Below are 27,686 nucleotides of genomic sequence, written 5' to 3'. Positions count from 1 at the left end.
ATCCTAGTGTGAGTTCAAACTGTCCAAAATATTAGCATTGAGAGCTGTTCATTTGGGAGGTACATTCTATTTCTGGAATTTAGGTCTATTAGAACCAAAATTTACCACCAAAAAAAAAAGTTTAGTCAGGAAATATGGCCAGGAAGATAACTTTAAAAATTCACCTTTTCCTTTAGCTTTTCTTCAACTTCTGCCAGTTTCTCACAGGTCCTAGAAAGCTCTTTCTCTTTCTTTATGGTACAGTTCTTTTCTTGTGCAACTATCTCTTGTTGCTTTTTAAGTTCACCTCTAAGAATTCTTAATTCTTCCTGGTTTTCAATGGTCTAGAATTTTTATAAAGTTGAGATTAAATGACACTAGCTTACATTTAGGAAATCAGGTAAAAATCAGCATTTACCTCAGCCTGAAAATGGAGAAATCATGGCAAACTATATTGGAAAAGACTAACTTAAAAAGAAAGTGAGTCTATTTTGATCATGTAAATGCCAAGAATCTGCTTTCTTATGCTGTTTCTTTATTGCTCAACTTACATTCCTACCACGAGAATTAGAACTGGATTTAGTATTCCATCATAAGAGGTTTGCTTGTTTTCTACCCTGAAGCCAAAAGAGACTGTTTCTAAGCTTTCATCGATAGACGATGAGACTGCAGGTTATAGGCTTTTCATATGCTGGGATGGCTTTGATTTTGAGCAAGCTCAAAACAGCAGCCGTCCTTTGCTAGCATGAATTGGACTAATCTTAGTTATTATGCTTAAAGAGTGACATTCTCAAGTATCAAGACCAAAAAACATTACAAGACAGATACCGAGAAGAAAATACAACTTTTGTCTGTACTCTTATTTACATTCAGCTCTTTGACCAAACAGACAATCCTAAGAAACATGGAAAATTACACAAAAGGTCAGGGTCTACTGTGATCCATAGCAAACTTCTGAAAATATTAATTTCAATCTATTACACATTAGATTGCCCCCACATATAGAAACAAAAACTAAAGTAGGTTTGAAAATATTGGCAAACATTAACAACAATTAAACATGAAATTTAAGAAAAATTACAACAGCATAAATAAAATAGAAACACTTAGGAACCAATTAACAAAATATGTCCAAGATCTGTACATTGAAATCTATACAACACATCACTGAGAGAACAGTTTATAGAAAGATACACAATAAGCACATAAAAAGATGCTCAACATCTTTAGTCATTAGGGAAAGGCAAATCAAAACAAGGTTACACCCAATAGAAATGGCTAAAATTAAAAACACCAATAATATGAAGTGTTGGTGGGGATGTGGAGCCATCAGAATTCTCTTAATGTGCTGATGAGAATGTAAAACGGTGCAACTATACTTTGGAAATCAGCCTAGTAAATTCTTACCAAGCTAAACATACATCTCCCTATGACCCAGCTATTTCACTTAGATCCATACTCTAGAGAAATAAAAAATATATGTTCATAAAAACATTTGTATGAGAATGTTTATAGCAGCTTTATTCAAAATACCCAAATAGTAGAGATAACTCAAATTTCCATCAATATAGGAGAAAGGCTAAACAAATTGTGGCCTATTCATACACTGGAAGACTACCAAGCAGTAAAAAGGAGTGTAGAAAGAAGTGAGACAAAAGAGCACATGCAGTGTGATTCTATTTGTGTGAAGTTCTAGAAGAGACAGTGAGCTGAGGTGGAAAACATCAGGACAGTGACTATGTGGGGCAGAGGATGAGATCAGGATTGCCTGGGTGGAGGTGGGAGGGAACTTGCTGGGGTGGAGAGAACACAAGTAGAGACATTTGTCAAAAGTCATCACACTGGACACTCACATCAGATACATTTATTGCATGTAAATTATACCTCAATAAAGTTGTAAAAATCTAAAACATACAAAGACAAAAACACATTGCTGAATCTCACCATTCCAATACTGTCCCTCAGGTCAGTCTTCAGTTGCTCCTTTTCTGCAGTAACCCTCTCTAACATTTGTCGCAGTGCTGTTTTCTCCTGTATTAAAGAAAATATCTTTCTCTGTTGTTCAGTTAGCTCATTATCAACATCTGCAATCAGCACTTGGGTTTTTTTGGCTTCCAAACTCTGCTTTTTATCTATGCCAACCATCTAAAATATTAATACATTAGAGAAGAATTTCTTAGTAACAGTTTTAATAATAAAAATAGCCAAACTTCTATTACTTATTATGTACCAGGCACTATTTTCACATAGTGACACATTTAATCTTCCCCATAACCTTACAAGGTAGGCACTATTACTATCTCCATTTGACAGGCAAGGAAACTGAATCCCAGAGAGTGTAGGTCACTTGCCCAAGGTCACTCAGAGAAGTTATCAGGCTTTGAATCCAAGTGGTCTGGTTCCAGAGCTCGTGCTCTTGTGCCTGTTCACTGGTAAGAGCTATGTGGACAGCTATAGATAATTCACAACTATCTTCATGTATGATGGGTTAACCTGACTTTATGAAGGAGTAAGCCAGCTTAAACTCTCCCTCTTTATTTCTTTCCTTCAAAAGCTGGAAACCATAACTTATGCCCTACTACTAACAAATCTTTATTTTCAGAGTTTTATTATAGATAAGAGGGCAAAAGAGTTTTGTTAGAAACATATTTCATATTATAGTAGCATAATTCACCTTTTCATATTTTTCATATACTGCTTGAGAAAAGCATGTTATATAAATCCATTTATCCATAAATAAGTCTTAACCAAAGGTAACCTGATACATGGACTCCTTGGTAAAAGGAGACAAAGATTGATGTTACCAGTATGAAATTAGGGTATCACCATATAATCCTATACTAGCCCAGTAAAAACACTCAGCTGAATATTGGTCACAGATGTTTAAAAAGTTTTTGTAATAATCTATATTTAATTAGAAAAAAAAGAACAAGAAAAAAAATCATCCAATGACACCAACTTCACACAACCACTATTAGAATTTGGGAATATTTCCTTCCAGAGTTTCTTCTATTAAAAGAATTTTTTTAACATTGCAATTATGACTACTTTACATATAAGATCCTTTTTAGTTTTTCTTTCCCACTTAGATTAGATGATATGCATTTTCCCATGCTGTTACATAATCTCCAAATTATAATTTTTAGTAGTTGCTCAATTCTCTAGAGTGGATACAGACAAACCATATTTCATTTGGTTAGCCCCTTCTTTTTGGCAATCTGCATGAGCTTCTACAAGGATGAGCAGAGAGCTAACTACAACTACAGGAGAAATTAAGGCAGGAACACAGAGTCTTTGGGATTAGTCAGTCAGCTACTATAATTCAGAATCTTGCATCTTTACTCCTAAATATGGAAATGTACACAAAACAAAGCAGATTGAGACAAAGTGCAAAACTGAACTCAGCCTAGAAAGTATTCCAGCTACCATGGTTATGAGCAAATCTAATAGGTCTAATTATTAAATAAGGAAAAAAATTGTGTCCTTTATATGAGAATAAGCCTACTAATCACAAAGTTTAAAATTTCTGTTGAGACACACTAGAGAAACTCATTTCCAGAGAGAGACACATCAAGCAGGATTGAAAACGGGCACTCCTAGAGGCTTCATGATAGACCTACTAGGCTATCATAGGCTGCCCTCTGGTGCTCTGATAAACAGATTTATCTGGAAATCCCTAGACCCACTGCTTTATCCTCATGGGTGATTCCAGCATGAACACGATTTCACAAGACCAAGCTCACCTCAGCATTGCATCCCAGATTTCAGAAACCCTGATGAACAGAATGGCCCAGGAGAATTTCCAGTTAGACCCTTTTATCAACACAGATGATTCCAGCATGAACTTAATACCACAGACTGGCTGGTCCGGTGAGTGTAACTCTCCTTTTCCCTCACTCCGCCTCTACTGCTCCTTCTCATGGGGCCCTGTGACTGCATTTTGCATTTGTTTAAAAGCGGCTACTGACTGTGCATTTATTTTCAAAAAACTATTGAAAAACCTTTCCCCTTATAAAAGTGGAAGTCATAAATTTTAAATCAAGGTCAAGTGCCTTTGGCCCATAGTTGACCCAAAATATAGATAAACTGAGAATACAAGATACAGAGCAAGTGAAAATGCTTTCTAGGAAAGAATGACTGAAGCATAGGGAGAGAGGAAGAGAAAGCTCCTTTTCCAAGGCAGGAATATTGTACCCCAGAGTAAATGGGAAAAAAGAAGCTCATTATATAGAGTAATAGTATATAAAGGTATATAGAGGTTTCTTTACATAAGTTGGATCTTACTGAATTGTTCTTTAGTATGTATCTGTTTTTATTTAATAATGTATCCTGGAAATTTTCCAATTGTAGATAATGTCTACTTTAAAGAAATTCCATGACTATACAAAACTCTATTACATTTCTATACATTAACAATAAACAATTAAAAAAGGAAATAGAGAAAACAATCCATTTACAAAAGCATCAAAAAGAATAAAATATTAAGGAATAAACTTAACCAAGATGGCAAAGGCTTGTACAATGAAAACTACAAAATGTATCTGAAATACATTAAAGACACAAATAAATGGAAAGACGTCTCATGTTCACAGATTGGAAGACTTAATATTGTTAAGAAGTCAATGCTACCCAAAGCGATCTACAAATTTAATGCAATCCCTATAAAATCCTAATAGTGTTTTGCAGAAATAGAAAAATCCACCCTGAAATTCATATGGAATCTCAAGGGACTCCAAACAGGCAAAACAATCTTGAAAAAAGAACAGAGCTGAGGGTCTCACACACCCTGATTTCAAAACTTACTACAAAGTTATAGTAATCAAAACAGCTCAGTACTGGCATAAAGACAGATATATAGACCAATGAAATAGAAAACAGAGCCCAGAAATAAACCTTTGCATATGGTCAAATGATCTTTAACAAGGATGTCAAGACCATTCAATCATAAAGGATGGTATCTTCAACAAATGGTGTTGGGAAAACTGGATATCTCATGCAGAAGAAAGAAGTTGGGCCCTTACTTTACATCATATAGAAAAGTTAACTCAAAGTAGATCAAAGACCTAACCATAAGAACTAAAACTGTAAGATGCTTAGAAGAAAACATGGGAGAAAAACTTCATAAAGTGGATCTTGCCAATGATTTCTTGGATATGACACCAAAAGCACAGACAACAAAAGCAAAAAGAGATAAACTGGACTACATAAAAACTACAAATTTCTGTGCACCAAAGGACACAATCAACAGAGTGAAAAGGCAACCTAGGAATGGGAGAAAATATATGCAAGTCACACAATTGATAAAGGGTTAATATCCAGACTATATAAAGAATGTCTAAAATTCAACAACAAAAACCAAACAATCCAATTTAAAAATGAGTAAAGACTTGAACAGACATTTCTGTAAAGATATACAAATAGCCTACAAGCACATGAAAAGATGCTCAACATTACTAGTCATTAGGGAAATGCAAATAAAAACCACAATGAGATATCATCTCACACTTATTAGGATAGCTACTGTGAAAAAAGGAGAAAATAATACGTGTTGGTGAGAACTTGGAGAAATTGGAACCCTTATGCACTGCTGGTGGGAATGTAAAATGGTACAGCCATGATGGAAAACAGTATGACAGTTCCTCAAAAGATAAAAAATATGATCCAGTAAATCTGACATCCAAAAGAATTGAAAGCAGGGTCTCAGAGAGATATTTGTACACCATGTTCATAGCAGCATTATTCCCAACAGCAAAAAGGTGAAAGCAATCTTCAGTGCCCATTAATGGGTGAATGGTTAAACAAAATGTAGTATATACATACAATGGAATATTATTCAGCCCTAAAAAGGAAGGAATTTCTGATGTATGCTGCAACATAGAGGAACCTTGAGGACGCTATGCTAAATGAAATAAGCCAGTCAAAAAAAGACAACATACTGCATGATTCCGCTTATGTGAGGTACCTAGAGTAGCCAAATTAAGAGAGATAGAAAGTGGAAAAGTGGTTGCTAGGGGCTAGAGGAGGGAGGGAATGAGGAATTGTTTAGTGGGTATAGAGTTTCAGCTTCACAAGATAAAAAGAATTCTGGAGATTGGTGGCACAACAACGTGAACGTACCTAACACTACTGAACTGTTTGCTTAAAAATGATAAAGATGGTAAATTTTATGCTATGTATATTTTACCACAATTAAAGATACAAAACAAACAAAAATAAATTTATACATATATATATATATATATATATGAATGACTACTACTCCAAGCTATGGATGTATGAAAGATTATTTCACCATTCTCCTATTGGTGAACGTTTTAAATTCCCAGTAGTAATTATTCTGGATTAAATAGTATTAAGTATAATAACAATGAAAAATAGTATAAAAAATTCTGACATATAAAAGGCATTTTTGAAAAGTAGAAATGCATTGTAAATAAATCAGTTATATAAAATTACAGGCAATCCCGTTATGGACTGAATTATGTCCTCCCAAAATCCACATGTTGAAGCTCTAAGCCCCAAAATGACTGTATTTGGAGAGAGGGCCTTTAAGGAGAGTAATTAGGGTTAAATGAGATCATATGGCTGGGGCCCTAACCCCATAGAACTGGTGTCCACTCCAGAAGCAGAAGAGAACCAGAGCTCTCTCGGCTCACACACAGAAGGGCCATGTGAGGAGAGGTGCCATCTGCATGATAGGAAGAGGGCTCACAAGAAACTGAATTTTCTAGCTCCTTAACCTTGGACCTCTAGCTTCTACAACTGGGAAAAAGTAAATTTCTGTTGTTTAAGCTACTTAGTCTATGATATTTTGTGATGGCAGACTAATATACCTCCCTTTTAAAAAATCATCATTAGCATCCTAGCCTTTCTTGTATATAATTAAATAACAAAGCAGCTCTTCTCCCCAGGTTTCAGGACAAAACGAACCATGCTGCCTAGAATAAGCTGAGATTTAAGCACAGCACAGCTCTAGAAACAGACATGAACACGACACACACATCGATAGTGAACTCTCAACTAGTACACAAAATCTGATATAAAACAAATATTTTACCCATAAGTAATAATAAGCACTCAATCTTTCTTACATTCTTAGAATTCAGAGGGGCTTTTAAAGATGTTTAAAATACACCAGGCCTCGGAAAATATCAGCTCAAAGTTTGAACTAACATTTTTGCCTTTTCCTTTTCCAACTGATTGTAAGCAGTTATATCTGAAGTTATTTCAAAGACACTAGGGCTAATCTTGTAAACTGTTGTTAGTTATTCACTGTGAATAATCAATAGGATTGAGGTCACCATTATGTACTTAAGTGTCTGAAGTTAAGGAGAAAGCTCACATATAGTATATGAAAACTCGAACAGAAATACCCTTTACCTTTTCCTGAAATTCATCCGAATTTTCTCCTATGTTTTCCTCTATACGCAAATTCCTGGAAGTTTCCTCAGAAATTTTCATTTTCAGTGTGTTAACTGTTTCTTGGTGTTGTTTTAAAGACTCAAGAGCATTTTGTAATTGTTCTTGGGTATCTATGTTCTTTGTCAGAGAAAGGGAACACAATTTCAATTAGAATAATGTGAAACAATGAAAATAACTTTATAGTTACTGCTTGATCATAAATAATAACTGATGGCTCCTGAACGTCTTGAAGAGGCTCTGAGTTTTCAGTTTACTCTGTCAAAGCCTCACCATGGTCACGGTGTCCTGAATGTCACTTCTGAGCTGGTCCCTCTCAATCTGCAGGCTCTCTTGGAGCTGTTTCAGGCCATCTTTTTCTTGGGTTAAGGTTCTTACTTCTGCTAAGGTTTGTTGAAGTTTCTCAGTAATCAGTGCTTTCTCCCTTTCGACAGTTTGCAGCCTAGAATCTCTACTTTCTAATTGTTGCTTCAGCTCTTTCACTTCATTTAACCTTTCTTGACTCTCAGCTGTTTTCTGCTGAAGTTCCTGGGTTTTGTAAGAAAGCTTTAAAATAAGAAAAAGTTACTGTGAGAAGCAGAGCATTCTGTGGCATCTATATAGAAGCCAAACCCCAGAAAACTAAAGACCATTTCCATAGAGGGTGTGTTGTACCAACCTCCATGTTCAAAGCATCCAAGCTTAAACCAAGTGTTTGAGCTTCTTTAGAGAGATTTCCTATGTTCTGACTCATTCTTGCATTCTCCTCAAGGACCATCTTATACTTTTGCTCAGTTTCAACATGTTGATTTTTAAAATCTTGGAATTCTTGATCAGTTCTTTTATAATTCAACTGGCTAGCTGCTAGGTCACTTTTAGTTTTCCCAACTTCTTCAAGTAAATCTTGAATTCTACTCTCTTTATGAACTACTTCAGAAAACAATTTGTCTTTTTCTGATGTTATCTTACAGAGCTCTTCAGATTTGTCATTTATCTACGGAAAAGAAATAAAATTTAGCTATGTTAGCAATATAAGATCCACTACAGCAGTTATCAGGAAAAGAAAAGCTTTATCTGCAAAAAAGAAAAAAGACATTGAAATTAAGCACAGATTTGACTGAGGAAAGGTAATATTTTTATTGTCACATCTTTATAACAATATATTATCCTGCTTAACTTTACCATCAAAGTTTTGTTTGGGTTCTAGTAAGGATTGAGTGGAGAAGAAACACTTAATTAGGATGTCTTTATTTCCTTATCTATCATTCTAAAGTGTTTTCTAACTTTATGGTGTTTCAGGCATCTTATGGTTTTTCTTAGAATTTGACTTATTATTTTCTTTCTAAAGGCTTTGAATGCAGCTCAGATTTCCAAAAACTTAATCCATGAATAATTTAAATTTTAAATAACTTAAATTTAAACTATTATTTAAGTAATTAATTTAAACCAACAATATCCAGCTTATAAATAGTTTAATCATTGTGAAAGATAAAGGAGAAGGAAGTGGGAAAAAGAGAGGAGAGCCAAAGTTGAGACAAAGGAGAGGGAGCGAGACAGTAGAGCTCTTGTAACCACAGGCTCAGGGTAGGAGGCAGGTCTGTGTAACTCAGCTTTTAGATCCATAACTATGTGTTGGGCTAAAAAACAGCATGTACTTTAAAGAGTTTTTAGGATGACTAAATAACGTTGCTAAAGTTGTTTAGCATGATGCTCACCATGTAGTAAGTACTCAAATTCTTGTCCTTTTTATTTCTTTCAGAAAGGCAGAAAAAGGAAAGGCTGGCAGAAGGTTTCCGGAATTGCTCACTAGGCTGCAATATTTACGTCAACCTCTAAAACTTCATCAATGCCACCCTCTTTACCTCCTTACTCTCCTTTATTCAACATAGTGATATGACCACAGCAACAGCACCAAAAAAGATAAAGACTAAGGGTGGGCCATCAATCTCTGTTGAAAAGCACTACATCTGAGGACTATAGAAATGGCCCCTACATGGATCTCATTACTAAGTATACTGTTACATATTCTTTGAAAATGTTCCTAACAAGCAGGGTCAAATGTTTACAGTCTCTTCACTGTTACTTTAAAACAAACTATGGCAAAATATTTAAGGCAATATTGCAAGGGTTTTTATTTCAAAGTAAGAGTTATTTGCTTAAAAACATATTTACCTCTTTCCTTAGCATTTCTACTTCTGAGGGTAAAGATTTCAACTCTGAGAGCAAATTAACTTCTTTATGCAAAGCTTCATTTTCTTCAACTTCTTTATTCAGTTCTTTCTGGAGATCAGTAATCTTTCTTCCTGATTCCAAATTACAGAGCAAATCTAGGATATTTTTGGTAAATTAAACAGTTTGCAGTTATTGGGACAATTTAAATTACATACAAACTTAGATTACTTAATCAGATTATATAAAATTTATTAAAGAAAGAACCAGTGTTGGTCAACAGGTAATCCAATTGTTAAAAGTTCTTGAATCGCCTTTTTCAAGATCGGGTCCAATTCATTTGAAAAATAATTCTTAAACCTTTATAATTTGAAGTCCATGGAAACACTTATAAATACTGACACCAAATGATATTGAAATTTAATATTAGGCTACTTACAAACATCAGAGAACAATGGACTTTTAATCATTGGAATGGAGGTGCAAAATCCTTTAGGCAGTTGGATTTGCAAAGAGGTAAGTCTGAAATTATAAAATACCTTTTGGAACTTTTCCATCTATAAGGCAGGTGAGTTTTGCTATTTCATTAAAAGAAGATTGTAATTCTTTCTCCAGATCAACTTGCATTTTCTTCTTTGCCTCCAACTGCCTTTGATATAACTGAATATCATTTTCCATTTGCTTGCATGCACTTGCAAGTTCTTTCTATGAGAGAAACAATACAAATTCACAAAAATGTAGTGATCATTACAACTGCTTTATTATAAATATAACAAAAATCACTTACCATTTTCTCTTTCAGCTCCAGATTTTCACTCCTGAGACAGGCTGCTTCTCTCTTGGCATCGAGGGCTACAGCCTCAGCATCGAACAGAGTCTGTTTCATCTGTTTGAGGTCTTGAATGTTTTCCTATACACACAACAAAAAGGATTTCCTGAAAGCTAACTTTCTTAGAGTTGGAAAAGACTTTAGAGAACACACACACAGATGTCATTCCTAACAAATCAAAAATGGTGAAAATACGTTAATCACCAAATTTTTTTTAGGATAGATGAAAAGAAATGACATTTTCGAAAATAAAAATATTTTTAAAAATTCTGGTTATCTTTTTCCAAATTATAAAAGCACTATATATATAGAAGTACTGTAATTTAAGAAATCTGTTATTGTTTAAAAAAGATTAACACAATTGTTGCTCAGCTAGCCTGTTAAAGTTTCCTACGTATTTTTAAATTATTCTCTCCAAAACATGACAGGTGAGCAATTAATAGTTAAAATTAAGAATATTAAATCACAAACTGAAAAAAAAAAGACAAACAATCCAAAAGCAAAAGAGAGAAAAGATACGAACAGGCAACTCACAGAAGAGAAAATATAACTGATAAATACATAAAAAGATCCACTGTGTCATTTTTAAAGAGAAGCAGCATTTTAACATGACTTTAGCTGACATGAATTCAACCATATGTCCTTGGGAAAACATTAATGCATGAATGAATGAATGAATGAATAAAGAGAAAGAAATAAAGAACAACTTTTAAAAAGTGGGCAATTCTGCTTGCCACTCTGTCAGTAGACACTCGAAGATTATATGAAAGTACCTTTCTTCCCAGGGCCTCCAAACAGTAACAACACTTTTAAAAAGAATCATTTGTGATTAATAGAAGGTAACAAAAAGTACTCTGACAAGTTCAAATGAAAACAAAAGAACAACAGAAACTAAGATTAAAAAAATTCTAGCTAGTGGACAGCCCCGTGGCCGAGTGGTTAAGTTCACGAGCTCCACTTCAGTGGCCCGGGGTTTTGCTGGTTCGGACCCTGGGTGCGGACATGGCATCACTCATCAGGCCATGCTGAGGCAGCATCACACATGCCACAGACAGAAGGACCCACAACTAGAACATACAACTATGTACTGGGGGGCTTTGGGGAGAAGAAGAAGAAAAAAAAAATGATGACGACGAGTGGCAACAGATGTGAGCTCAAGTGCCAATCTTTAAAAAAAGAAAAAAATTCTAGCTAGAAACTGTTGCCTTTTAAAAAAGGGTGTTAAAAACTAGAATCAAACAGATACTTTCTTGAAGTAATCAGGTGGATTGAAAGCAAATAAAAAAATTTAACAATTTCACCATGAGATTCAAATGTTACTTAATGCCAAGATCTGATATCTTGGCTGAGATCAACTACATACTTCTTCATGCATTTGTATAAAACAATTGAAAAAATTAAAATGTTTTTTGAATTACTGGTTTTTAATGGAAGCTCACTCCTAACTTACTTACATGCACTCAAAGAATGATGTCCTCAACTCTCTGAGCGATTCTTTATCTGTAGAATGGCAATGATACCAACAGTCCCTTTCCCATAGGGTTACTGATAGGATTAAATAAAATACTAAATGTAAAACAACTACAACAATGCTCGGCACACAGTAGGCTCAACGTAAGCATTTGCTATGATGATGGTGATGGTACACTATAAATGCCAACATGATTACACAACAAAATAAACCTGATTTTTACCGATGAGTATGACAAGTCCATGTTCACATTTTCTGATTTTTGAGTGTCTATGTATTTCTGTAGCTTTTTAATCTGGTCTTCCTTTTCTCTAAGCAGCTCTACTTTTGAACTTAGTTCATTCTAAAAGAATCAAAGGAGAGTGAAACACAATTTAATTGGATCTAAATTCTAAGGGATTAAAAAGAATTTACATTTAATAGTTTAGACAGTAAAATTTAAAAGTTGATACTTAAAAAATATAATTCCTTCTCTTTTCTGAAATCATGTTCAATTACATATGATGTATATTTTATAGCTCTAGTCCCTTATCAACAGAAATATCAACATAAAAGCTCACCTCAAGATCTTGATTATACACTTCTGCATGCTTAACTAAATTCTTTATTTAAGTTGGAAATTTCATGAATTAGTTGCATCTGTAAGAGCATGTGAACAGGCAACAGAGCAAACCAATAGTTAAACAGAGCAAAAAAAAAAAAAAGACAGCATTCATTCACTGCTTCAGAATCACCTAACACAGTAAGAAGGGCTGAGAGATAACTGTTCAAGCTACTGCAGCAGAGCACCTCATTATTTAAAAATACAAAAACTCTCCCAAAAGACCAAACCCAACTAACCAAACGAAAAATCCCAAAACCCCACAAAACAAAGAAGAAAACCTCAGCATAACCCAAATAACAGTTACATCATCTGTTAATAAAGTTACAATAACATCAAAAGTACATTAGTAGGCATCACTTGGAGGAGATGAACTGTAATCAAACTTTTAAAAAACATTCTCTGAATAGATTTTTGTTTTGGGTAAGTTAAATGCATAAATGTATTTACCCCGTAAGATTTTTTCTTCCCATGAATTAGCCATTTAGCTTTACACTGGCGTGCTTGTTAATGCGTTGTGATCTGGAATGCAGGTTTGGATTAGGCTGGTTCCATGTGGTGCTCACCAAAGCTACAGAGGTATGCACAGCATTACCAACTATCTACCCTGTTGGTTTATTCCACAGGGAATATTGGAAAGATGATGTTATCGCTTTACATTGTCCAACTGTCTAAAAGTATAAAGAATACTTAAAGATATAAGTATTTCTATTAAAGTTTCCTTTCTATCAAAATAGCTATAGCATTAACTATCTCAGTACCATAAACTTTTGTGTTCAAAACAAGTAAACTACAATTTCCTAAGATAAACATATTTTTCCTTAGAATTATTTAATCTTAATAATCAGATGAGTCCTTAAAGAGTAAAAGCAAATTCTAGTAGAATGCAAGCGACTGGCTGTTTCCATCCTAAACTAGTTTCAGATTTCAGACTAGTGTTGACGTTCTTATTTTAGGGCAGTATCATCCAACAGAAATATAATGTGAGCCAAATTTGTAATTTAAAATTTACTAGTAGCCACATTAAAAAATAAAACAGGTAGAATTAATTTTAATAATACATTTTATTTAACCTAATATATCCAAAATATTGTCATTTCTTCATGTAATCAATATAAAAAAAATGAAATATTTTACATTCTTTTTTCATACTGAAGTCAATTCAGACTGGCCCCAATTCAAGTGCCCAGCTGCCACATGTGGTGAGTGGCTGCCCAATTGTTTGGCAAAGTTTTAGACATTTGTATAGGTTGTAATTTAAACTGGCTTCATCTTTTACCTCTTCTTCTCTGTTTCTAACTTTCGTGCAAGAAAGCTGCCTATTTCTAATTTTTGTGCAAGAAAAGCACATTTACCAAAAAGAAAGAACTAAATGATCATTCTTAATTTTGGAAAATATTTAGAAAATAAAGATTTAGAAGGAAAAATTCTCCCACTTCTCATTTGAAATAGCACTTCATTTGAAGTATTGGTTCTCATAAACAGAAAAAGATGAAGCAACTTTTGTAAAGATCTGAGTGTAACCTTCCAATAACATATTGTTTAAGATGCTGAGCATAAAGTGTACAATACGATCAAAAGTTAATCTGTTGCTGCTTAAGAAAACAATGTAGATTTCAGCTGTAATTTTCCGCAGGTGAAATGAAATACTTAAGTTCTTAAGACAAAAATCTCCAAGTTGTGAAAATTATAAAATTAAATAAATCAAGTTTTTGTCTTAAGAACTTAAGTATTTCATTTCACCTGCTGAAACTTAGAGCTGAAATCTGCATTGTTTTCTTAAGCAGCAGGACTGAAATTTCTCTTGTTCCCTGAGCTTGATGATACTGACCTTATTTCTCCCTCTAAAATCACTATTTAAACATCCTATATTATGATATTCCCACTTGAGAATTATCCACAGCTTTGGTGATTTTTGGTGAAACCCTTTGGCAAACCAGAGCAATGACATAGGTCCTAAAGCCATAATTTGACTTTTACTCTTTTTTGGTTAAACTTTTCCCCAAAATATATGTTTTGGAACATATTTTACTGCATACACATAAACTTACAATATTTTCAGTTTAAAATGGAATGGATATTGTAAAACTGTCTTTGAAAAGAATAAGTTTTTATTACTTAATCTTTTATGTTACCTTACAGAACCTAGAATTTCAATTTATGTCCAAGAAAAACTGAAGAGAATAGGATTATTTTCCCCTTTGACTGTGGTTAAAAAAGAAAAAACAATCCAGATGTGAGATTCAAGTCATACATTCTGTTATTTTGTAATCTTTTTGAGTGTGACAATTCAGTGAGCTTCAGTTTTTACTAATTGAACATATAAATGACGTAATAAAAAATTAGAGAAATTACTGCTACACTTATGCCCGAAGTTAATTTTACATCATATTATTTATAATAAGAAATACACAAAAACTTAGATGAAATTTTGGAGTTCGAAGGGGCCTTGGCAAGCACCTGATCTAACCTCAGGGGTGGAGACGCGCAGGAAGGAAGCCCTATGAAATTCGGTGCTTGCTCAAGGCCTTGTCAATAATGCGTGCCAGGCTTGAATCCGCAGTGAGGTCGGGAGCAGCAAAACTGGGGCTTAAATCCATGGAGTCTGGCCCCAGAGAACCTGTTCTTAACCACGACGCCAGACCACCTCCTCTCAATAAAATCCAGTTTTACTGACTGAAGTCCACTGTTTTTTTCATGACATTTTGCATTTTGTCAATATGAGAATATTAAAAAAGGTAAATGAAACTCTGGAGAACTTACAAACTTTTGCGTCTTAGGATATAATACCTATGAAATGTAGGATTAACTAATTTGTAGGTAGAATGGAAATAACATATTTGGCACAGGATTCTTTTTTTCCTTTTAAAAAGGAAAAGAGGGTGAGAAACTAAACAATGACACAGAGGAAAAATGATTGTGTCCCTTTGGGCTATTCATACAGAAATCTGAGAAGCAGCTGCAAATTAACTCATACTTTAACCACACCAAACACTGGCTCTTAATTTTGGAGGGAATCACAGATCACTTCACAAGTATGATAACAGCTATGGATTCTCGTTCCCCAAAAATGAGTGAGTTCAAAACTTCTGCAAAATAATTTCATCGTGTCTATAAACTCTAAGTAAACGACTCTCTGCACTAAGAAATCTCTTGAATCTTTTGGACAATTTCTGTCTCCAAAGTCTGATGATTTGGGGATTAGGTTCTCTTAACATGTAGCCTAACATTATACACTGAGAAAATTTAACTAATCTGTTTCATTTCTAAAAATTCCATTAAAACTACTTCATATTAGTTATACTAATTTTTACAATAACTCTCTTATGGAAAAAGAAACATGCAAAATCAGCTTTCCCAGCTATTCTAATAATGTTCTAACTACTTAGGTACATACTTTCTAAAGAAAATGAAGTCCATTAATATGTAGTATCCATACATAAAACATTCACTAGATATTAAAATTCATATTGGTCTCAGAAGGAAACAGCTATGCTCTAGGCAGCAATTCTGGTATACTCAATAAATTATTGATAACATACAAATTATCAGGAAATAATTTCTTCAAGATTAATTCATCAATAGGCAGATTCACCAAACCTGCTCAAAGATGTTTTTGATTCCTTCCTCTTCTTGCACACAAGCACAAGTGAAACAATTATGATTTAACTATTTTTAAAGCAATATAAATGAACTGATTATTTCTTAAATTCTCTAAATTGTGTGTACAAATGGAAAATGGTTGGGTTTTCAATATATCAACCTTAGAAATAAACATCTTTAAGAAAATGATACTTTTAAAAGTGTGGTTTTAGGGTCCAGCCTGGTGGTGTAGTGGTTAAGTTTGTGCACTCCATGGGTTTGGATGCCAGGTGCAGACCTACATAGCACTCGTCAAGCCATGCTGTGATGGTGTCCCACATACAAAATAGAGGGAGACCAGCACAGATGTTAGCTCAGGGACAATCTTCCTCAAGCAAAAAAAAGAGGAAGATTAGCAGCAGATGTTAGCTCAGGGCCAATCTTCCTCACGCACACACAAAGTGTAGTTTTAGTTTAGTTTTGTGTTTCCACATCTTTTCATCTTTTACCTCTTGATCTTTTTCCGCTTTTCTTTCTAGAGCCTCAAATTCATGCAAACCATTCTTTTCTTTTAATTTCGATTCCATTTCTTCATTTTCTCTTCTTAGTTGTTCATAGTCTAGTACCAGACTATCATAGTTAGCACGAAGTGAATTCAACTCACTTTCTAAGTTTTCCTATTATAAACAAAACCAGATTTTCAAGTCAGAGAGGATTCAAGTTCTTTGTTTTGTTAACTAAAATCTGGATTAGTCAAATAATTCATTTAACCTTGAATCATTTGGTAGTTTGGGCCATTCTCCAATATCTTCCCAATGGTCTAGCTTGATCCACAGCATAACAGAAGGTCTGCCTTTTGGTAAACTAGCTAACATAGAATAGAGGAAGACTATTTTCAAAGAGATAGAATTAAAAAAGAAAGAAAGAAAGAAAGAAAGAAAGATCATATAAACAAATGCTCTGCCTGTGCCTGACTTAAAATTCAGTCGGGAGTAGGAGTAGGGCACATAATGGGAAGTCATCTGACCACAGATCCTTAAGCTCCTTGGTAATAAAGCTAATAATGTAATTCTCTACCTGCTTGACTCCTGTTTAATTTCTCAGACAGCTCTGAATTTAGGAAGTGACACGGAGCCATTATTTATTGACTTCTAAAACTCCAACGGCTGCCAGGCCTCACCGTGCTGAGCAGAGGCCTGTTTCTGCTTTCTGTTCCATCATGAGGAAGAGTAAGCCATGAGTTAAAAGAAACTAAACCAACACTAGGGATTTGAAAAAAACAACAAACCTTCCAGAGTGTTTTAGGGACACAAAAGCATATAATTCCCCATAATAATTAATTATAAGAACCATTACAACTAATTATAATGGTTAGCTAATGATAATAACAATTCCCAAGAATCACTGCAATTTTATTTCAAAATTAAAATGAAATTTTCTTTAACAAATACATTTATATGACTATGTTATATTTCTTTGAATATTAGCAGCCTAGAAAGCAAACATGGAATCTAAACTTACTAAAGTATTCACTACAGTATTCCTTATTTCTTAAAGTTTTCATAAGACTATATAATTTTATTTACTTTCATTTTTCAGCATTATTTGGCAATATTACCCTTCCCTGATACACCATTCTACTTTATGCCTGAGAATTTTGATACTTTTAAAATCAGCCCTTTTTACCTTCAAGGGATGGCCCAAGGCAAAACAGAAACTTACCAAAAAATCATAGATACCAAGATCTGCTGGTAAAAACTAGAAGCAAAGGTTTACCTATTACCATACTTTAGGAAATGTTTAGCCTCTCTCTGTATGCCACAGTTACCAACGAGGAGTGTAACAAGTTGGGGAAGCCTTAATAAGAACCTCAACTACTACTGAAACAGTCAGAGCTAGAAATGTGCCACAACAGCAAACATCAATAACAAATGAATTTAAAGAAGAGTAAAAGGATAATGTTCTGTAAAATACATTTAAGTTACCTGACTTAGTAGTTTTGTTGCTGGATTCCACTCTGTCTCAGTTAATGTATCAAGAGTGTTACTGAAAATATCAGACTCTGAATAGAGAGCTATAATTAGGGGGAAAAGAAATTTATCCATAAACATGTTATTAAGTTTCCTAAAACTCAAATTAAAGATTAAAAAAATTCTGATCTGAGGTAATAAGCTCAAATTAGTTAATATGTGCTCACAGTATGAATGCCAAGAATATATAAACAGATGTGATCATTTATATACTCGTGTGAATTAAGATCACTGGTTAGAATTAGTGATAAAATGTAGGATCCTTAGTACAACACATTCATGCACGGCATAAGGACGTTTCAGTCAAGGACGGACTGCATATACAACAGGCGTCCCACAAGATTAGTACCACAGAGCCCAGGTGTGTAGCAGGCTGTACCACCTAGGTTTGTGTAAGCGCACTCTGTGATGTTCACACAACAACAAAATTGCCTAAAGATGCACTTCTCAGAACACGTCCCATCATTAATCAACGTGCGACTGTATAGGTTAAAAGGACAAATTCTAAATTTGAGATTTAATCATTGTAAGCATATTTTTAAATGCCCCTAAAAAATACTTATAATGTTAGAGACAAACTTTGCAACAGATTCCTGTGTAAATGCTACCCTTTCAAGATTAGCAAAGTTTAAGCCAGACATTATATGGGTACTAACTTAATGAGCAGTGATTAAAACAAAAACAAAAAATAAAAATATCTGTCTCAAATGTTTCAACTACAGCACATCATTCTTAAGAGATCTGGAAAAAATAGAGAACTTCATCAATGTTCACTTTCTTAAAATTACTTATTTTTATCATCGTAATCACATCTAAAATACATACATTTTATTTAACTGTGTTTATCACATTAACTGAGTTATAAATAAAGTCTCTCTTTATAGGGATACTTTTATAATTAAAAGTAGTTGAAGAAGAACTCACATTCATCAATTTCTCCTCCTAAAGTTAGAGCAGACTTATGTGTCTTTGTTGTTACATTCTCTGGTACATTAAACTCATTTACATAGTTTGAATGCTTCATTTTGTTAATTTTGCCAACACACCAAGTGACTCTTCGTTTTTTTTTAGCCTAAAGAAGAAGAAATCAAAATTACCTCACACACATCTGGCTCAAACATCATAAAACAAGGGAACTAGTTTCCATTTTTAACAACCATTGACTTGGTAGAATTCTTATTCAGCCTAGTTTAATATCTTATCAGTCTAAGGACATCCTGAGATAAGAAAACATATTCAAACTTTTCAAATTAGTGTTAACTTCATAATAAATTTGATGAAACTATTATTTAAATTTCATTTTGTATTTGAAGGCTTACTTACAAGAATTTCTGCAAATTTACTGAAAGGAATTAGTTAAGTATCAATCCTTCAAGTAATCTGGTGTTACAGAAGACAGCACAGCCACCAACATAGTGACCAAAAGCACTTCTGGGAACCCAGCCTTAACTGGGAAGGAACAGACAGGCAGCCCATTTGAACTTCCCTCAGCAAGTAAATCTTCCACAGGGCCATTCCCATGCCAATTCTTTTCCAGTTTATAAAGCTCACGATCCAACCAGCGCTCCTAATCTTGTTCCTTCCGTTCTCCCTTGGGACTCTGTTCCCTCAGGTATCTGTTCATCTGTCGTCTTCACTACCTTCTTCCACTGGGCTTTAAGAATGCTCAAGCCTCTGTTTTCTGCTTTTGATTTTTTCAAAAACAAACCCTTCACTCCTTCCTTCTCTCTAGCCAACATTTTCTTTTAGTTTCTATGTTCTCTTCTTCCTCGTCTCTCTACTTCTTCCTCATCCCTCCTGGGATACCTCTGTCTCCTGGTTCTTGTCCCACCCAGCTAGCTGTCCTCATCACTCACTTGGCTTTACTGCTTTCTCTTTCTCTGACCACCGCCTAAGTGTTTTTCCATATTTTACAGGTATATTCCTCTCTTGTCCCTTTACTAGAACAAGCATTATCTCATCTTTTTTGATCCTCTCAACAATCCTCTCTTACTACATCCACTTTATAGATGCCTGAGTGTCCAAAAAGTTTACATGAGTTGTGTACAGTCATACAGCCAATTGGTGGCTGAGCCCATGCTTGTAACTTCAGACCTTATCCACCACCCATTCCACTGCGTTGCCTGTCAAGATTATCTGTTGTCCCCAGAATATATGGCTTCTGCTTGAAATGGCCAGCCCTTTCCACAGCCTGCTCTGCAAAAGCACATTCATATATAAATCCTTGATTCCCATGACCTTCAGCTCAACTCCATTCGCTCCCAAAGCCACTGGACCCTGTCATCTGAAACTCATAAACCTAGAACTCCTTCCACCCCAGTGATTCAGTTAATCCCATTATAGCTAGTTAGCTTAAGAGGGACATCTAGTCTCTTGATCCACTGTTTTCTTTCTGCCAGCTACCTTTGGGCTCTCATCCCATCATCTTAGATTCTATAGATCACCAGTTCAATCACATTTTTGGGTCAATGGTCTCAAACTATTAGACCCATTCTGTGTTCCCCACACCTATCCTATCACAATGTACACTCAGATGAATTACACTGCCATCTGAGCTTTTATTAGCCTCCTGAACACTGTGTGGACAGCCAGAAGACTGGCTACCAACATCACCTGGGCCCTTAAGGCTGCCTGGCAAGACTCCTTGCCCCCTCGTTGGCTTTCTTTTCCATTCCCTACAAAGGCGAGACTATTTCAAACCCTTAGCAGGTCTACAAACTGTGTCTCTACCATCTCCAGCCACCACAGAAGAAAAATTAAACCTCCTATTTCACAAAGAAAATACAAGCCTAAACTTACAAAAGCATTACTTGCATTGATTCCTACCCTTTTCCTCTGTCCTTGTTATAATGAAGGAGTGTTTCTCCTTCTATCTAAGGCCAGACCCTTCTACTGGCCATCTCAGCCTACTGCAAGGTGGCTTTCATTCCCAATACATAACTCAAATTGTTTTTGCGAAGGAGCTTCTTGTTTCTAAATCCAAAAAGTTTTAGTCTATATTTGTCTTATTTAACTTCTCAGCAGAACGTGACATCACTGACATAGAATGTGACCTCTCTATGCAACATTCTCTTCTTTTAGTTTACCACGTTCACCTGGTTTCTTTCTTAACTCTAGAGCTAAACCTGGGCTCCTTTAGGCATTCCTCTTTTTTGCTTTTACCTAAAAAGTTGTTTGGGAGGATCTTATCTTTGGCCCTCTGTTCTTTTCATTCTCAACATGCTCCCAGAGCAAGCTCATCCATTCTCACGACTTTAATTTGGATTTGCAGTAGTTAATGCCCAAATTGATATCTCCATCCCAGATCTTTCACTTGATTTTCATATATTTGCATTTTCAACTGCCTGACACCTTAAACTAGAGCTGACCCAAATAAAACACTGGACAGCTCCACTGCTCTTCACTCAATGTTCCTTAACTCAACAAATACTGCTACCAGCTATCCAGCAAGCCCAGTAATGTGTGTATGTCATTCTAGATGCTTCCTTCTCCCTTTCCATGTCCCCATGTTGAAACAATCACAAAGTTCTGTCGAGTCTGTCTCCCAAATAGCTCTCCAATTTACCCATGTTTTTTCCATCTCCAGAGCCACAAGCCTTGTGGAGGCCCAATCAATTGTAGGTACACAGTAGCCACATCTTTCTAAACAGCAATTCCAATCATGTTACCTACAAGGCTTTCCCATATCCTTAGCATAATGCAATGTTCGAATCCTACAATGTGGTTTAAATGCCCCTGCCACCAGAATATTTTAAGTCCAAGAAATATGTTTTCTCACGACTCCAAGCTTTTGTACATGTAGATGTCTAACCGGCATACTTTTCCCTACCCCTTTCCTTGGGCTGTTTCCTACTCATGGCTGAGCCAACAGATGGTTTTGATGCCTTCCATTTACCTGGTATGGTGGACTTAAAGGTAGCGTCTATTAATAATAATCTTAACAGCATACACTTATTGAGGATTTGCTGTATGGAGAGTATAGTGTTAAGCACATTCTATATATCACTTCACTTAATTGTCACATCAGTCCTATGAGGTGGGGATCAAGCTTTCTCACAGATAAGGAAACTGCAGCAAAAAGTATTTAAGAAAGGGCCCAAGGTCGAGAGTTAGGAATTGACAGAACTGGGATTCAAATCCAGAAAGTCCAGCACCAGAGGCCATTCTCTTAACCATGACACTATCACTCCCCAAAACATCTGCTGGATAAATAAACCCCTACTCTGGTAAAAACAAAAGCACACAGACTGGAAGCCAGAATTTTGATTACTATGTTGATTTATAGTCTAGATAAATTTTCCTGAGATTACTATTTCTGTTTCATTAAATAGAAAATATTACCACATACTCTAGACACCTGTGGTTTCCAATCACCTAATCAATTTCATTAGAATTTCATAAGAAGTATAGTGCAAATAGATTCCTTGACTACATCCCAGACTTTCTGAATTAGGATCTCTTCATATGGGAATCAGGGTTAAGTATTTTTAATGAACGTTCTAGGTGTTGTTGAGGTATAGGCAAATACACAAAAGGTTCTTTCCTAAAATATACTGTATCAAAGGATAAGAAACACATAGCTATATAATAAGCATATAAGAATACCAATTCTATTCCCTATATATCAAGTTTAAGCTGTCATCTTTCATAAAAAAAATAAGACCCATATATGTGCTGCATACAAGAGATGCATTTCAGACTTCAAGACACTCACAAACTGAAAGAGAAGGAATGGAAAAAGATACTCCATGAAAATGGCAATGAAAAGAAAGCTGAGGTAGCAATATTCATATCAGAAAACATAGACTTTAAAATAAAAACTGTAACAACAGACAAAGGGCACTACATAATGATAAAGGGAATGATCCAACAAGAATACTTAACATTTACAAATATCTATGCACCCAACATAACAGCACCTCGACATATAAAGCAATTATTAACAGACATAAAAGGAGAAATAGCAACACAATAATAGTAGAGGACTTTAACAATCCACTTACACCAAAGGAGAGATCATCAAAACAAAAGATCAATAAGGAAATGGCCTTAAATGACATATTAGACCAGATGGACTTAGTACACATGTATAGAACATTCCATCCCAAACCTGCAGAATACACATTCTTTTCAAACGGACATGGAACATTCTCCAGGACAGATCACATATTAGACCACAAAACAAGTCTCAATAAATTTAAGAAGACTGAAATAATACCCAGCATCTTTTCTGACCACAGTGGTATGAAACTAGAAATCAACTACAGGAAGAAAATCAGAAAAGCCACAAATGGATGGAGCTTAAACAAAATGCTATTGAACAACAATTGAGTCAAAGAAGAAATCAAATGAGAAATCAAGAATATCTGGAGACAAATGAAAATGAAACTACGACAGGCCAAAGTCTATGTGATACAGCAAAAGCGGTTTTAAGAGGGAAGTTTATATCAATACAGGCCTACCTCAACAAAGAAGAAAAATCCCAAATAAACAGTCTAACAGTGCACCTAAAGGAACTGGAAAAAGAAGAACAAAGCCCAAAATCAGTAGAAGGAAGGAAGTAATAAAAATCAGAGCAGAAATAAATGAAATAGAGACTAAAAAAAACCAGGAAAAAAAATCAATGAAACTCAGCGCTGATTCTTTGAAAAGATAAACAACATCGACGAACCTTTAGCTAGACTCACCAAGAAAAAAAGAGAAGGCTCAGATAAATAAAATCAGAAATCAAAGAGGAGAAATTACAACAGATACCTCAGAAATACAAAAGATTATAAAAGAATACTATGAAAAGCTATACGCTAACAAACTGGATAATCTAGAAGAAATGGATAAATTCTTAGACTAATACAACCTTCCAAAACTGAATCAAGAAGAAGTAGAGAATGTGAATAGACCGATCACCAGTAAGGAGATTGAAACAGTTATCAAAAACCTCCCAAAAGATAAAAGTCCAGGACCAGACGGCTTCCCTGGTGAATTATACCAAACATTCAAAGACTTAATCCTATCCTTCTCAAACTCTTCCAAAAAATTGAAGAAGAGAGGAAGCTTCCAAATTCATTTTACGAAGTCAACATCATCCTGATACCAAAAGCAGACAAGGACAACACAAAAGAAGAAAATTACAGGCTCATATCACTGATGAACATCGATGCAAAAATCCTCAACAAAATACTAGCAAATCAACTACAACAATACATTAACAATTTCATACACCATGATCAAGTGGGATTTATTCCAGGGATGCAGGGATGGTTCAACATCTGCAAATCTATTAACGTGATACACCACATTAACAAAAATGAAAAATACAAATCCCATGATCATCTCAATAGATGCAGAGACAGCGTTTGACAAGATATAGCATCCATTTATGATAAAAACTCTAAATAAATTGGGTATAGAAGGAAAGTACCTCAACATAATAAAGCAGATTCAGTGCAATCCCAATCAAATTTCCAACAACATTTTACACAGAAATAGAACAAAGAATCCTACAATTTACATGGAACAACAAAAGACGCAGAATAGCCAAAGGAACCCTGAGAAAAAAGAACAAAGCTGGAGGCGTCACACTCCCTGATTTCAAAATATACTTCAAAGCTATAGTAACCAAAACAGCATGGTATGGCATAAAAACAGACACACAGATCAATGGAACAGAATCAGGAGTCCAGAAATCAACCCACACATCTATGGACAGCTAATTTTTGACAGGGGAGCCAAGAGCATACAATGGAGAAAGTAGAGTCTCTTCAATAAATGGTGTTGGGAAACCTGGACAGCCACATGCCCAAGAATGAAAGTAGACCATTACCTTACACCATGCACAAAAATCAACTCAAAATGGATTTAAGACTTGAATGTAAGACCTGAAACCACGAAACTTCTAGTAGAAAACATAGGCAGTACACTCTTTGACATTGGTCTTAGCAGCATATTTTCAAATACCATGCCTGACTGGGCAAGAGAAACAATATAAAAAATAAACAAATGGGACTACATCAAACTAAAAAGCTTCTGCACAGCAAAGGAAGCCATCAAGAAAAGGAAAAGACAGCCTAACAATTGGGAGAAGATGTTTGTAAACCATATATCAAAAAAGGGGTGAATATCCAAAATATACAAAGAACTCATACATCTCAACAACAAAAAAACCAAAAACCCAGTTCAAAAATGTGCAAAAGATCTGAATGGAGATTTCTCCAAAGAAGATATACGGATGGCCAACAGGCACATGAAAAGATGTTCAACATCACTATCAGAGAAATGCAAATCAAAGCTATAATGAGATATCACCTCACTCTTGTCAGAATGGCTATAATTAACAAGACTGGAAACAATAAGTGTTGGAGAGGATGTAGAGAGAAGGGAACCCTCATACACTGCTGGTGGGAGTGCAAACTGGTGCAGTCACTATGGAAAACAGTATGGAGATGGCTCAAAAAATTAAGACTAGACCTACCATATGATCCAGCTATTCCACTCTTGGGTATTTATCCAAAGAACGTCAAAACGTGAATGCGTAAAGATACATGCACTCCTATGTTCACTGTAGGCTTATTCACAATAGCCAAGACTTGGAAGCAACTTAGGTGCCCGTCAAGGGATGAATGGATGAAGAAGATGTGGTATATATACACAAGGGAATACTACTCAGCCATAAAAAAGGATGAAATCTGGCTAATTGTGACAACAAGGATGGACCTTGAGGGTATTGCTGCTGAGAGTAAAAAGTCAGAGGGAGAAAGTCAAACATTGTATGATCTCACTCACAAATAGAAGATAAAAACAACAAAAGACAATCCCATAGCAACAGAGATTGGATTGGTGGTTACCAGAGGGGAAAGGGGGAGAGAAGAGGTTGAAAGGCATGATTAGGCACATGTGTGGTGATGGATGGTAATTAGTCTTTTGGTGGTCAGCATGATATAATCTACATAGGAATTGAAATATAACGATATACACCTGAAATTTATATACTGTTATAAACCAAAGTTACTGCAATTAAAAAAAACAATAATAGAAGAAGAAAAGAAGCTGTTGTCTTTTAAATTTTACCTTTAATTCCTGTTGTGATGTGAGGGAAGAAGAGGTCACTAGCATTCGTGTTAAGTTTTGAATTTTCTCAATCTGCACTTTTTGAAGCAAATCTTTTTCTTCCAAAAGTTGGGCCAATTGGTCTTTTTCCATTGCCTGGGCCCGAGTCTCTAAAGAAACCTAAAGAATGTAATATTGGGTTACGTTAATAAATGTAGGTAGGTTTTAAAACCTTGAAAGTATTGTTTAAAAAAATATAAATTTGTATGTGAGTTTTGAGAATTTTTCTTTTTTTTTTTGCTGAGGAAGATTCACCTTGAGCTAACATCTGTACCTATCTTTCTCTTTCTGCTTGAAAGGGATTTGCCCTGAGCTAACATCTGTGCCTATCTTCCTCCATTTTGTACATGGGACAACAGGACAGCATGGCCGCCAAGTGGTGTAGGTCTGCGGACAGCAACTGAACCCGGGCTGCCAAAGTGGAGTGCAACAAACTTAACCACTAGGCCACAGGGCTGGCCTGAGAATTTTATTGAAATAAAATATGCCCTACCTGCAGAACACCAATATGCAGTTACCATAATCAATAATTTCTCAAACTTATAATAGGGTAAAATATACATTTCTCCTCATGTCACTATTCTATATGCCATGTATAAGATTATATCAATGCTGTTAAAGCAATTCTATTAATTGACTAAAAATATATAAATAGGCAGAGAAATCATAAAGCAGAGACTTGAATACCTATAGCAAAGGAAGAGAGATCCTTCTAAGACCGCCATTTGACATTTTAGGTCATTTTTAAAAAGATCAGTAAAATGTAAGTTTTTTACAGACTGGGGACCATGATGGTTTAAACAAACAAATGGTAATGACAAGCAATTATGCTATCTTATTAGATTGCTATCTTAGGGCTAGAAGAGGAATTCAAGATAATGTAAAATGAAACAAAGTAGTTTTAAACACTATTCATGGTCTCTCTTTTTAACCTAATTCTCTGTATTTGTGACAGTTTTTATCTCTAAAAAAAAACGTATCTCTACTTGGCCCATTTGAAAATCTCAAATTTTGCCCTTTGGAAATGAAAAACAAAATCTAAAATAATTTCAAGAAACCAAATCTTGCAGTTTATAGTAAAGTTTTTACGGGTTGATTTCTCCTTAGTTAAAAACTATTTGTTTTAAATTTAGATTGTAGAACTCAGATATTGAGGATTTAAGAGTCTCTGGGCATGTAGGCAGATCTCAATTCTAAATCCATCTCTATTCTTTACTGAAATACACAGTTCATACATACCTCCTCTAATTGTTTTTTAAGATCCATTATTTCTTTTCTATATCTTTTCAGGAGAGCTTCATCACTAGACACCTCATTGACATAAGGAGTATTCTTCATATATTTAGCAGTGCTGGCAAACTGGGAAAAAATACAAGAGTGTTAAACGTTGACACCAAAAGATTAGTTTAATTAATATTTAGGTTTCTTGTAATTTTCTTTTGTAAAGAAACATCAGTAAAAGCTTCCCAGGTGGCTTACAGCTTCTGAACACACAGCATTCTACGTCCCTGTAACAATGTCCAT

At 35.0% G+C, this 27,686-nt stretch overlaps 1 long non-coding RNA gene and 1 pseudogene across 1 annotated transcript in view; one reads left to right on the top strand and one right to left on the bottom strand.

The window, feature by feature from the left end:
* LOC139043195 (uncharacterized) overlaps positions 1-10,486 on the top strand; it is a 54,638-nt gene extending 44,152 nt beyond the window's left edge. Inside the window, exons 2-4 of the long non-coding RNA XR_011500261.1 lie at positions 8,349-8,504; positions 9,137-9,310; positions 10,349-10,486. This is a non-coding gene — a long non-coding RNA (uncharacterized lncRNA). The remainder of the gene's footprint in view (positions 1-8,348; positions 8,505-9,136; positions 9,311-10,348) is intronic.
* Positions 1-27,686, bottom strand: part of LOC139043187 (centromere-associated protein E-like) — an 84,464-nt pseudogene that overhangs the window by 37,541 nt on the left and 19,237 nt on the right.

The sequence above is a fragment of the Equus asinus genome, unplaced genomic scaffold, assembly GCF_041296235.1.
Source record: "Equus asinus isolate D_3611 breed Donkey unplaced genomic scaffold, EquAss-T2T_v2 contig_193, whole genome shotgun sequence".
NCBI classification, from domain to species: domain Eukaryota; kingdom Metazoa; phylum Chordata; class Mammalia; order Perissodactyla; family Equidae; genus Equus; species Equus asinus.
This window is presented reverse-complemented; position numbering and strand designations above follow the sequence as displayed.